Here is a 15,382-nt window from a genome sequence, read left to right as displayed (position 1 = left end):
TTTGGCATAAGCTTTTTATTGGAGATATTTAATTGTCAATTAGTCAGGGACTGAAAAACCATCTAAAATACTGAAGCCTCATCTATTTTAAAGTACTTTTCTCAATTACTAAGCAAATCCTTAAGAAAGTTGGAATTAGTGTACAAATTGTGGGAAAATAAGTAGATAGTTCTCTCTACTTCTTCCAGGACAAGTTTTTGAGCCAAAAATTGCATAGCAATGTGTTTCTGGGTGGCAAAGTCAAAAAACAAAACAACCAAACCAAAAAACATTCCAAGCTATTACAAGCAAGGGCATAAAACACCAGTATAAAGGATCCAGTAATGATTTGCTAAGCATTTACACATGACTAACAGTAATCCTTGCACTGATAACTAAAACTTATGTGTTCTCAAGTATGCATAACTGTTCTATTGGCATTTCAATCTGCAAATTATAAAAAATAGAGTATCAGAAGTGATTATCATCTTTCTAATAATACATAAAGTATGTATTATCTTTTGCAAGCCTTAAATGATTTGACTTCTGAGGCTTTCTGCAATGGTAATTTGAGGATGCATAGACAGTAATGTTATTTAAATAAGAGACATGTACAGAAGTTCCAGAATAAGATGATATAAAATATCAGAATTCTCTAATCGCTCAATAAGGGAGAAAAGAAAAAAAAACTCTTTGTGTCTTCTTTTACCTTTACTACTTATCTAAAAGATTTTATCTAAAATTTCAAGTCTTTTTGCTTTGTTTTAAATGTACTTGCTTGTTGCATATATTATCTTGTTACTGCTGGAATAATTAAATAGCATTAAAGACACTACTTTTGGATGGAGATAATCTTAGACATAGGAGCTTTAATCTCCTAATGAAAATTGGATACATTTTTTGGAGGAATCTCAACTAGCTGTAGAGCAACCTGGATGATGTTGCATTTAGGTGGAAAACGTTAATGTGAGGTGAAATCTGCTCTCTCTGACTAGTTTCATAATGTTTTACTATAAAAGATAAAGATAAAAAAGCCTTGTTTCAGAAGCGAGCAATTTTACCCACTGAATATCATGTTTTGTACTGAGTTAATACCCAAAAAGCAGAATGGCCTTTGCCTGATTGTGTTGTGGCCCTGTTACTGCTGCAGATATAATTTAAAGGTCTTGATTTGGGTTGCTCCCTTTCTTGTAGACAAACATTAAAGGATTTGTCTTGTTTCTAGTATTGTTAGTTCTTTTTAATTTTACCCTTTGAAGAAAGAGACTTACAGTTTTATGCTCCTAATAACTGCACTGTGTTACTGGTTGGAGAAATAACTCCTAATCCTTGAAAATGTGGTCTATAGGTCATTCTAAAGCTAGAAATAAGAACATAGTTAAGGCAGGACGCTGGAGCCGTTGCTTTATAGCTCTTGGTACACAATTCTTCTTGCAGCCAGGAGTATCAATTGAAAACTGCACGTTGTTTAAAAGCAGCTATGGTGTAGCTTCTAAATCATGTTCAGTTATCCAACACATGGCTCTGACAGTCCCCATACTCCTGCTTAAAAAAAGCACTAATAAACTTTTGTCATATCCCTGCTGAGGAAGTAGAAAATGCTCACTAAACTCACTATTCTAATTAGTTTCTTCTCCTGTTACCTGAAGACAGAAACAATATTTTGCATTTGATTGATCTTTGCTGCAGAAGTAATGGCTGCTAGGCTTTTAAATATTAAACCACAAACTCCTGCTCATAAGCACTATAGGATTTGGTAGCTAATATTCATTGCATAGAACAGATACATGCATAAATTTTAGAAAAAGCACATGACCATAAGTTAGAAATAATTCTTATCTTGAATCCACTTCCTTTTTGAGAGCATTTGACACTTGATTGAAGAGTTACATAAGAATCTTAGTTTATAAGCAGCTTTAAGAGACTCTTTATCCTTGAGCATACTTCTATATATCTTATACCATGACTGAACTCAGACCCAGCCTTGGATCATACATACTGCTATGGGGATTAGGCTAAGGAAATATTAAATTTAAAGGGATCCTAAACCTGTTCATAGAACCCCGGCCTTTAGGGCATTTTGAAAAACTGGGGAGGGGTATGTTCAACAGGCAAAATATCAAGATGGTTGGCTAGTCTTGGAAGCAGAATTATGGGTCATTTTTTTCCGTAACTGTAAAAATTTGCAAGGCAGCAGAATACTGTATGATTTCACAAGTGATGCTGGTGGCTTAGTAATAAACATTTTGAAGCACTTGTGTGAGTCTAAGATGTGCTTACATATTGTTTCATCAGACTGACTCATTAGCGCGGTCTATAAATTACTTTCTCTCTCGTGCCAGAGATGAGGCAAAAATAATTTAGCAAGGTTGCTCTCCCAAGTACGGTCTTTCTTGTGTGTTGACCTGGCCATGACTGTGAAAAAGATCACACAGCTAATGGGCTACCTAAACCACCAAAACGTGTACTGGCTATGAGGAACATGATGACAAGTACTTCCTGCCTGATGGTACTGCACTCTCTCAGAACGGTCAACATGCAAAAATAATAGTAACAAAGGCTGACCAGAAAACATGCAGCATTGTGCCAGAGTTTGTGCTCTATACAGAATAAGTATTTTCCTAGTAATATTTATTAAACAAATATCCATTCTGAGTACTAGGTATCCCCACAATATTTTGAAAATATCAGCAAGATTTTCTCTTTGATTTTCATAAAGATCACATAAATCCACACACTAGCTATTATTTTAGATCTTTAATCTGCAATATTTGTTTGGTCTGAAATACATGATCGTTGTGCTACTCTGCTTTTTCTTCGTTCTATGACATTAACTCACCTTTGCTAGTATATGGTGTATTATTGATTAGATTTTGTTTCTCTACACATACTAGAGATAGTTCTTTCATCATGTTCTTTCCTTGGGGCTCTTGGAGGTATTATCCTACAGGCTGTATGTGCTTGCTTTGATTTTTAGTGAGTATTGATTTCTTTGTTATATGAAAGTATAGCTAAAAATTTACTGAATATAAATAAGCTGGCTTCAATAGGAAACACTTACTTTTCAGTGAGCAAATTGCTTTGCCTTGCTTAATATGGGTGTAACAAAAATAACAGGATGATTCTGGAATCTACAGCAGTCCATCATTAGAGAGAACTGAAATGGCTTTTCTTAATTAAGGCTAATATATATGTAGATAAATATATTTGGAATCTAAAATTTCAGAAAATGTAACCTTTTAAATTTATTTCCATATTTTGGAACTGCTTTTACAGCTAATGTAAAAGTTTCATACTCTATCACTAACCTCATGTGTGCATGCTCCATGTGTACTCCCTGTGAATTTCTGTGATAAATGAGTAGAGACTTTGAAACTGTTATGGGTTTAATTCCAGAGAATTCCATTTTCAGGTGGTAACTGGGCATGCCTCCTAAGTCTGGTAATTCAGTTCTAGTAGCAACTGATATCACTAAAATAATTTTTCAGATATTTAATCTATACATAGACAAGCAGTAAAACCTTGATGGTGGCCTTTCAACTACTGTTTCAAAAAATATGGATATATGATATTATATACTATTTGTACCCACATCAGAAATAAACATTGGCTATAGCAGAAGAATGTTCTCAAACACATAGTACAAAGTTTTTACCTTGTTTTAACTTCTCTTGAGGTCAAAATATGACTGAACTCATCATGAGGCCTGAAGTAAGAGTTGTTCTGAGTTGTTTCAAAAAAGGATAATTAATAACATGAAAGACACTTCTCAGGAGTATTGCAAAGATGTATAGCTTAGCTCTATTAAAACATTTCAATTACAGAAGAAGGGAAATTGTAGGGAAAAAAAATCTAGGCCATGATCTGCCTCATTGTAGAACACCTCTCAATTTCTGTGAAATAAATCTCACCATTGATCACTATATTCTCATGTTTTGCAACATTCAAAACATTTTTGTTAGTGTTTTTAGTTATTATGTTTTCAGTTTATTTATTATTTTGCTTAAATTCTAATTCTTCACAAAATACCTTGAGAAGTTCTATGTCCAGTATAGTCAGGTGAATGGGAGGACTTTCAAGCTTAAAAGTACTGAAAAAGAACAATGAAAATACAATGGCAATGATTCTGGAAGAAAAATACAAATATATGATTTGCTTGTGTGTGTATATGTGCATGTGTATCTGTGCATATACTTGAGCAACTTGAGCATGTGAATGTGCATATTAGTGCCTCTATGAGAGATAAGTAACAAGCATATAATCTGAGATGTCTGATTCAGTTACTGAAATGCCTCTTATTTATTATTAATTACAATTTATTATTACAATTCATTATCCTTCTTCAGTGAGTATGTATGATATATCCAGACTTTTTATGACTCCATGCATTTTTCTCATTTGAAAAGAATATATTTACCTATATGAAAAATATCTCTGTATAGGACATGGAAAACAGTTTATTAGAAAGCTCCAAATTGAATAAAAAACTCAAAATAAGTAATTTCTCTCTCTCTATATATATATATAAATATATATACTTTATGGGCATTAAACCCAACATATTTACTAAACATAATTTCACTGTGCACTAGTGCTGAATTTAATGAGCACCATCTAGAGGATGCCACTATATTTAATTTAGCAATCAAGAAGGCAATTGAATTTTTAATTGTTACTGATTATATTATTGCATCTGTTGTCTAGTTTTACAGCAATGTGGATCACACAGGGTTTTATAATAATTAATAAAATCACAAAGAAATAACTTTGTTGAAAATACTGAAAATCCTAGATTTACTGAAATGTACATATTTTTAACACAAATGCTGTAAATACTCATTAAGGAGATTGCACATAACTGAGCTGAATTTCTGACTTTATCTACAGAATCTTTTACACATACCTTATATAAAGTATACTACAAGGGTCAGTGAAATTGGCAAGAGTGTAGATTTAAAACGATGTACACTATCTAATTTAATTGTGATTTCATGAGAAGAATATTTGCTTTAATAAACACTGAGAGGCTTTATTACTTTTCATGCCTCCTAATGTTACCTCAACTCTTTCTTTTGGACTTTCTCATGGTTTAATATCTGAATAAATATTGTTCACATTGAGAAGTGGAATGAATTACTAAATTATTATTTAATTCCAAAAATGCAGTAAATGTTTTATAGTACATATAGAAAAGAAAATTCACTTCTCTAAGGGCTGTCAGTTAATTATAAGCATAATATACCAAAGTTCTTTTGTGGCATGGAAACGAGAGCAAAAGAATAACTGTCAGAAAAATGAAATGAAAATATTAAATGATTATGTAGGATAATTTTTCTCTTATGTCAGTTTTTTTCCCATTTAAAACTTAATAATTTATAGCATATGTGTATATACCTGATAGTGCTTTTAGTGAGTGCAATAAAAAGCCTTATCATAAGAATCGTAATATTAATTGGAAATAATGCTGAATATATTACACATTTTTATCAATTAGAATTTTTCCCAATAACGCCATGAAAAGTTCTGTATCTAAACATGTCACACTATTTTTCTTCACTTCACATTGAACCCAGATACATCTTAAACTGTGTATTCTTCAGGGCATGTTGAAAATTAATTTTTAATACAATTTTTCAGTGTAGATACTGTTGCACAAATAATTTCCTTTCCCTTCAGCTCGCTAAAAGTTAGAATGCAAATTTTATATTCCTTGAAACAACTGAGTAAATGTGTTTGTCAATTTCTTGTTTTTAAGATGCATTAGAATTTTTGCACACAGTCAAGTTTCTAGTTGTAAGGTTTTAAGCATCAAGTATTCCTAGCTTCTTGACTTGTAGAAATTAGGAAACTTTTTCTCAGTTCATGCTAAAAATTTATGTAGGGATGACTGGACATACCAGGTTGAGAGAACTTGCATATACTTAGTTTTCTTGAGTACCTGTGACAGCACGTGATAATTCAAAATGAAATATATATATATATATATATATTTAAATGACTCTGTTTAGATATCTCTTTTAATTGTTGCTGATTTTTTTTTAAATAACACTGAACAGGAAATTTTTGTGGACTATATTCGTCTCCAAATTAATATTTCTTGCATTCTTGTCTGCATTCAGTATCTCTGAGTGGCTTAATCCTGCTGGTTAAAAGAGTTTGAAAGTCATGGATATTCCTACAATTTCATCTCTGCTGACTGACAAAGTAGAGGTGTCAACCTGTGATACACATTGTCATGGCTACTAACAAAGATGTGATGAAAACATTTTTGCTTCTTGGAATATTATTTGTCCACAGACATATGCATACATTTATATATACATTCACACATAGATGTGTATGTGTGTTTTTATATTATTTTCAAATCATTTTATTTTCAACAAACATTTATTTTTTTACTTTAAACACACCCATATACACATAGTTCTTTACCTGTTGGTCTGTGTACATTTTTCAGCAGAATGGACACTATGAACACAGTTACATATTACTGGGATTCATCTGCCTATTTAAAAGACTCTAAAAATCAGGTTAGCAAGATCTGTCAGACAGCTAATAGAGACAGCTGAGTCGGAAGTTTGAATAGGAATAGTTCATAGACTTGTTCATAAGCTGTTACTTGACTGTGGAAATTTAGTACCTCCAAGTGCTTTGGTTGGACAAGACTGCTGGCCATGTATTCAATCAGGCAAGATCCAGGACGACGTTTGTTCAAAATCTTGCTTGTTGATTTTCAAAAAAAATCCAGAAATGGTCAGTCCTACAGCTCTGCATCTATTTATATTCATGACTGCCCTTCAACTGTTTTGGCATCTTCTCAGTACCTACAATTTCTAAGACATTTTTGTTTGCTTTCACTTAAATGTACTCTATTCAAATTTTCTCAGTTAGTTTCACTTTACAGGTCAAGTAAATTTGCTTTACTACTGTCAGCAGAAGAAATTTGATTAAACTTATATATCCACAAAAACTGCAGGTTATTTTGTTAAATGTTAGGGGTGAGATCTGCAAAATTCAGTTCTCAGTTTTAAACTAGCTCCGAAAGCTGAACTTGGATACCTGGAGTTGATAGTGAGACTGAAATTTGCTTCTAAGTTAACTCAATGTCAAATACTTCATAAAATCTCCATAACATTCTGGTGCAACTGCCTATAAATCATAGATGATATTTACTTTCTCTTCGGCTGTACCCGTATGCAGCTGAACAAGTTACCAGCTTGGTCTACCTACTCTACCTCCTCTCTCTCCCAAGTAAATATGGTAACTCTTTTTTTTGCTAACTCAGAAGGCAAATATTTAACTGGTTGTGAATATAGGTCTGTCAAATGAAACCAGGTTATCCTTAACAGCTTAAATGGCAGAACATTACTAGCACAACTCATTTTGACTGAAAGAGGCTAGCAAATGATGCAGGAGCAAATAACTGGACCTTCAAGATGAGATCTTCAAGATGGCCAAAATAATAAGAATGGGGAAAAGCAACCCATTCAGAAGGATGGTCACTACCACAGTAGAGCATGTGGTCTTAACCATCTCATGTGAGGTTATGGGTGGTTGGTAAGCATCTTTAACACACTTATTTTTTTCCAGTGGGATGAAGCGATACGTATGTTCCCTTAAGAGTCTGTGGAAAGAGAAGTTAGTGTCTCTGAACACTAGTAAACACTATGTAAACTGCACCAAAGTCATAGAAATTATCAGACTTTATCTACAACTATTTCTGATAGCTTTTAAAATGTTTTATCTATGTTACTGAATTATTAAATTGAAAAAAGACACTAGAGATTTAGCATGTCAGTGTTAGATTCCCAAATGGATCTTTATAATCAGTATAAACTGAAGAGAATACATGTTCCCTATTAATGATTCTATTATTTAATGCTAAGTTTCTTTTTTTCCAGTTCAAGGAGCTTATATACGTTTATCTTGGCAAGGCTGTTAACAGTATAACACTATTTATATTTCTTGAAATAAGATGATGTTAGCACTTTAGCGTTCAGTGGTATGCAGAGAAAAATTTGTTTTAGGCTGTCTCTTCAAAAAGCAATTGAAGTCTAGGAGAAAAATGTCAAGTGTTGGAAACTTCTGGGAGACAAAATCCTGAACTCCAAGCAGATGATATTTAAGCTCTTCTGCTTGAAATGTCAGCGCTCGTGCTCTGTAACAAGTGCCAAATTGATAATAAACAGGCAATGAAATTGAACTTAGATAGGGGGAAAATGAAAAAAAAATACAGTAAAAGATGCTATTATTTTATCATTAGGATATGATAGAAATGATTGTTCAATTTGTAATAAAGTACTTGATATTTTTTACTTTTATTTAAAATTAAATCAAGACATTATGTGTCAAAAAGAGGTAAATTATGGCACAATCTGATAGTGATGTGAAAGAAATTGAAAAACATTTCAGACTTAGTAAACAACCTACCCATTCAAGATACAATTTCAATAGGATGAGGTGTCTAGGAAAATATTTTGTAGCCTAGACCTGATCCAAACTATTCTATTTTTTCCCTACTATAAATGCTCCTTTTTTTTTTTTTTTTTTCATGTTTTGAGGAATCTTTATCAAGACATAAATCCTAGCTGTTGGGTGCAAGTGCAAATGAGTACCTTGTCTCCCTGAAAAATCAGCTACTTAGCAATATATAAGCTTTATGTGACACAAAATGTAATGTAGCCATCCAATTATGTCTAGTGTGCATTTTAGAGTAGTGATATATAGATCTTTAAAATGAATGTCCTTCATTTTGGTTCTCAGAAATGGGATTTGTGAGCCAACATAGACATAAGCTAAATATGAATGAAAGGCAACTGAGAAGCATTATGTTATGATCTATTGCACTGTCATATGTGTAATGAAAATATGCAAAGGTTGGAGAACTTTGCGTATCCGTTGCACTATGTAAATACAAGCTAATATGAAAACTTATGAAAGTATATATGTCAAATATCAGTCTCCATCAAATGACTATTCCTTCTATAAAACTAACCAAAGTTAATATGATAATTTGACATTTATAAATACAAGCTGAGGATATTAACTCAGTTTCTTTTTCCTTTCTTTTCACTTTAGATTCGAAGTTGCTCAGTAATGTAAATACCTTAATGCAATAATTAAATTGATTTTCAACTTTGTGAAGGTATAAGTTGAGAGATGCAGGGAAAAGGAAGGGGGTTCTTCCTTTGTCTTTAAAAGTCTAGAAGGCTTTTCAAAATTAATTTTTGCATAAAACAGAAATGTATTTATACTAATAACAAATGTGGCATTACGTTATACTTCATCGGATATGTGGTTTGAAGTATCTAACTTTATTACTTTCTATTGTGCAGCCTTTTATCTACTTACAATATTTTCTTCTTATATTCTGATTTGGTGAAATGAAAAAGTCTAAATTAAAAGTTATATATTTTATGTAAGATATGTGAATTGTGTAGATTTATTTAACTTAGCATTGGTGTATTCCTATCAGATATGTGAGACTCAATCTAAACAGATGTAGGTCAAGATTATTATGTCTTTACCTCTCCTGAAGGAGACTGCTTAGTAAAAAACTGGCTTTTGGCTAAGAGAAGTCAGTTCAAATGCTCCCTGGAGCAGGTTTAAGTAACAACAGCTCTCTCCATTGCTGATTTATTTGTTCGCATTAGTGTTTATTTTGTATAATATTAGGATATACGCTCAGATTCAGCATTATGGTGAAGCTATTTTCTCCAATTCACTTCAATTTTTCTTATGTATGTATTAAAGTATATATGGGAGTATGTAGGCAAATTGTACCTTTAGTACTGTTTCTAGTATGGATGTGTTTGATATATATTTTTTATGTTCTTTTCAACATAGGGTCTTATAGAGCTATATTATTACTGACTAGCCTACTGAAGTACTTGGCTTGTAAAATTCTGAGAATTATACATCTGAATCGTGGTGGTCATTTCTCCTGACAATTAAGTATAGACATGTTATCAAGACCAAAACCTTTTGCTATTTTCATTATAATTTCTCACTATTGTGCTAAAAGGCTACTTCAGGCCAAACATTGTACATGGAGCAGTCCCTGGCATCTTTATCTCTTAAGGCAGACATAATTGCAATGTTAAACGTGCACACGCTGTACTTTTTTAGTTTTAGGTATCAATAGCAGTAATCAGTAAGTTTGTGAGCAATATAGAAATTGACTTTGATGTTGTAAAGAAAATCAGTACTTTCAAATGATCAAGACAACTCTGAGAACTTTGCAAACTATCCATGAAATCAGAAAGAGTACAATTATTGAATAGTCACTCTTCAAAGCTTTTCATTTTTTTTCTCCTAAATTTACTGAAAGCTTTCTTTAGTACAGAAGTTTTCTGTTTCTCCTTTATGAACGATCTTTATCTCTGATTTTGATATATGACATTGGTGTAGTTAGTAGGGCATATCACAGAACCACAAAATGGCCAAAATTGGAAGGGACCTCTAGAGATCACCTAGTCCAACCCTCCCTGCTCCAGAAGGGACACCTAGAGCATGTGGCACAGGGTGGCATCCAGGTGAGTTTTGAAGATCTCCTGAGAAGCAAAGTCCACAGCCTCTCTGGGCAGCCTGTTCCAGGGCTCTGTCACCCTCATAAGAAAGAAGTTCTTCCTCACATGGAGATGGAACTTCCTGTGTTTCAACTTGTACCCATTACCCCTTGTCCTACTGCTGTCCATCACTGTGAGGAATTTGGCCCCATCCTCTTCACATCCTCCCCTTAGGTATTCATATATGTTAATAAGATGCCTTCCCAATCTCTACTTCTCTAGGCTAAACATTGCTCAGATCTCTTAGCCTTCCCTCATAAGATAGATGCTCCTAAAGTAATTTAGATTGTATTACATGCAGTGCAAAACATGAATTTTATTACCAATGACATTATGTCTTTATGAGTGATGTCTTTATCCACTTAGATATAGCAAAATGGCTTACATGTATGCATCACTGTAAATGTTCTTTCTATAATAGCAAAGCTTCTAGCTAACTTGACATCTCCGAATATTATTACAAAGCTACTATTTGAACTGTTCTTTCCAAAAATATATATACATATTTGAACAGTGTGGTGAATTGTCAAAATGAGCTATTAAGGAAATGCAACTCATTGTCTGTTATTAACTTCCCTGGAATGCTGCAGTGAACAAACTATGATTTACAATGCATTATTACATTGCTACTTTATGTGTTCTGCAATAGCTCAGTTGCAAAATGCTGTCTTTTCAAAGACTGGGCCATTTCTATGTGAAATGGTTTATCTTTTTCACTGTCCAGCTTTGTTTGTCCCACCATATACTGTAAAGTCAATTTTCTGTGTTTTTTTTGACTTCTGGAAATTAGAGAAATAATGTGATCTTTGATCTTGTTATAGATATAACTTCACCAAGTCCCATAGAATTTTAAAGGTTGACACTCCCCTTGCTCCAGTTAGATATAATGCATTAGGTAATATGAAAAGTGTCCTGGAGGGCCTCCCACCATCACTGGGTGACACAGTCTGCAACTGTGGTGCCACCTTTGGTGCTATGACACCAGCAACAGTAAGGATGGAAGGCAGAAACCAAAGCCCTTGGCTCCCCAAGTGGGAGCTATCTGTCACTTCTTGCCTTGGGCCAACCCTGCCCATACACTGCTGACATACGAGTTGGACAAATAACCCATTTTTGCCCTGATACTGAAAATTCAACACACAGCTTTGCCAGTGAAGAAATTCCTGGGGATAAACAGGCAGCTAACACGTTTGATTTCCCATCAGATCTTATCTCAGACTGACGCTGAACTCTGGAACAAAGAGAGAAGAACGTAGTTATGTCTGTGCAAGGCACTGCACAGCTTAAGCCTGCATGTTTCAAATTCTTTATTTTCAGACTCGTGTTTTCTGAAAGCATCCTGAATAGGTATTTCAGACATTTAGTTTCCCCAGTTTTATGCTTACATAAATAACCTATTGCACATCATCTTCTATGTTGCTTTTTTTCTTGTTTCATTAGAAACTGTGAGTTGAAGCCAGAAGATTTGCTAAGAGGAAGAAAAGGTCAGGTAGGCTCTCTCCATATTGCATGAAGAGGTCCTTCTGTGTCCCAGCATTGGTACATCAAGACCAATGTGCCATAATAAACATAACATAATAATACCATTTAAAACTTGTCTTCACACTGTCCTCCATAAGTGTACATGTAGCTGTGCCGTGCAAAGATAGGTGAACCAGCACAGGGCAGAGCAAGCAGTTTCTTCATCTGCTCAGCCAGTGCTGACAGGAGGTCAATGGAGGAGGATGAACCTTGCACTAAAGCCATCAGCTCTTACTTCTACTACTCAACGAACTGTGAGGTGCACCCATCTACACAGTCACAGGGGAAATGGAAGCTGTGTTTGCAGCCCTTTTACTGGCAGGTGATGGTGGTCCCATGCTCACCACAGGTGTTGCAGAGCTGGAAAGAGCAATTCCACATCGGGCACACGCTCAGGGTCCCCAAGGCCTGCCCCATACCTTTGGGAAGGGTGTAGGCATCTGGCATTGCTGGGTCACCCATTTATTTCAAACCAATGTTGGGCAAAGGCTAATTAAGAACAAGATGTTTAAATAGCCTGTTTCAACACTTTTTAAACAGTTGTTGCAATGATTCCTATTATTTTATTTGTTTTTGGCCTAGTTGGTAGGATAAACAGTAGGATACTGTTTATCAGTAGGATAATATAATCCAATAATATAATATAATTTCAATAAAGCATCACTTTACATTTGAACCACGCTTGTTTTGTCAGTAGTTTACACACTTTCATTAGAGTGTTTCCCTAACCAGTACCAGTAATTATCGATAGATACATACGCATATACTCTGTTAGAACAATCCAGTATAAATTATTAAATTTATTAAATTTGCAATCTGTGGCTGCATTCTATAGCCCAACTTATCAGTTCTTGCTTAAATAGGCTGCATTTTACGTCAGGTAATTGGGGACTTCATTACAGTTTCTAGCAGTTTTATGTGAACCTTTGCCCAGTTGTTGTTTACAGTTTCAAATGCTGCCTTGATCACAACTCCCCCACCCCACATTCCTTTCTCAGATGGGACTACTTCTTGTACATATTTAACAGCAAGACTTTGTGTAGTCATTCTACAGAGGATACCCAGAGTCAAATCGTTTAGTCATTTCATCTGTCATAGGAAATCCTTTGAATGTCTAGCAAAATGCTTCAGTACGAAACATACAATTACTGTTTTCCTAATTCATGTTTTTTTTTTCCTTCCAATCTTAAGAGTTTTCACTTCACTAATGCAAAACATGGGAATATTATATACCATTGCATTATAAACTTCAGATGTAATTTATAGTGTGCTCATGTAACTTTGAATACATGACAGAAACCTCGGCTAAATGTCACCTAGTGCAAATTTAGATCATGAGCATTGGATATATGGGTCATGGTAGACTCCATTTGTACTCAAGGAAATAGGGTCTCTCCAGAGGCAGAGTCATATCATTCTATGACACTTGTTCAAGAGAGGTCTAATAAATGGCCCTCTAGAATGCCTACATATTACTTTAAATTATGGATGATATTAGACACTAGCACTCATGCAGGCATCCAGATTTAAAGGTTTACAGCTAGCTGGGTTGCGTTCATCCTCAGGCACATGAAGAATTGGACGTGAGATTGATTAGACATCCACATTAACATTACCTTGGATAGCATGCCTTCAAAAGCTAATAAATTCCTCCTGTCATGTAAAAAAGAATCTTGTTACATTTCTTTTAGTAAAAATTATCAAATTATAGTAGAAATAAAAGTTGTGAAATTATTCTGATTTGGGGTTCTAGCTGGAGATGAACATTTGATGATACTTAGTGCTATAAGGGCATGGTTAACACCATAAAAGGATGTGGAATTCTTCTGGGCATGATTAAGATGAACAATATCAAATAAAATATCAACAAGTTAAGAAAACACAGGACAATAATTTCCCTCAGCCCTCCAACAAAAAAGAAAAAAAATCCATATAAATATATATATATATAAAATAAACATTATATATACTATATAAATATATATAAGATATACTTTATATATACTATATAATAGTATATATAAAATATAAATAGGTGTCAATAGTTCCATTTTAAAAGATTAAGTAGATTTTTTGTTTGTTTTTTGGTTTCCCTAGGAGGAGAACAAATATTTAGTGCATGGAAATTATGATAAATACTATAGAATGTTGTAAAAATAATTGGAAAATAAAGTTAATACAGCTGTTTTCTTTTTTGTTTTTAATTTACTTTAAAATTATTAAAATTTAAATCTGAATTAGAAATGTAATTGGTCTTCCATTACTGTCATATAAAAACATCTTAGCAAATGTTAAACCCACTACTTTTTCTTGTGTAAATAGATATAAACAACACTTTGTTCTAATATTCATTACAAGATGATTTCTCTAGCTTATGTTGTCACTTGAGTGTGTAGTTTATGTTCACCTAGTTTGTTTTCCTAGTTTGAGACAAAAAGTAACATTCATTCCACTTCTTTCAGAATACTTTAACATTTTAACAGTTAAAAAAAAAAAAAAAAAACAATTTGAAGTCTCCACAGCTGCAAGTAAATTCCAAATCTGAGGTCAAGGACTGCCTGGCCATCTGTCACTGACAAAGACAGAAGTCTGTAGCCTTTGTCCACAGTGGCATAGGCACCGGCATGCAAAATGACTCTTCCCTGCATAGCACGCTGTCTTCACCAAATAGAAAATAATCACCAGAAAATGTTTTCATATCTGGCCCTTCTTATTTTGCAACATAATCTCACTTGCAAACAGTTGGCTAATTAAAGACTTTGTGTGTAATTTCAGTTTTAACTGCACAGACATCATAAAGATGCATACAGATACCATAAAACATTATTTTAAGAGATGGATTCCCACTATGTAAACTTGAGGGCTTATTTGTATGTAGTTATAATACTTCAGTTCATCCTTGTGCTGATCATGCTCATTGTGTAGAGAACCCTGTAATTCTCTAAAGACAGCTTTGTCTTCTCCTGTGAGCTTCTTTTCCTTCTTCTGAGTTGGAGTTAAATAGCATAAAAGACATATCCAGACTGGTGTCCCAGGCTGAAATCCAAGCAAGGGAAGGAACAGTCACCTTTGTTAACAGGAGAACAGCCAGTAGGGATGGAAATGATTATACTCCTCTAATCTGCTCTTGTTAGACCTCATTTACAGGGCTGCATCCATTTATGGGCAACACATCAATGAACTGCAGCAAGTTCAGTGAAGGATCACCAAGATGGTCAGGAGCAGGAGCACTTGCCATATGAGATGAGAGAGGGACAGTAGCTGTATTTGTGTCTGGTAGCCTTCATGAGTTTGACCCTTACTTGGAATCACCG

The sequence above is a fragment of the Tinamus guttatus genome, unplaced genomic scaffold (genome assembly GCF_059628265.1).
Source record: "Tinamus guttatus ecotype Peru unplaced genomic scaffold, ASM5962826v1 Tinamus_guttatus_pri_ptg000058l, whole genome shotgun sequence".
Taxonomy (NCBI): domain Eukaryota; kingdom Metazoa; phylum Chordata; class Aves; order Tinamiformes; family Tinamidae; genus Tinamus; species Tinamus guttatus.
Note: the sequence above shows the minus strand (reverse complement) of the source record.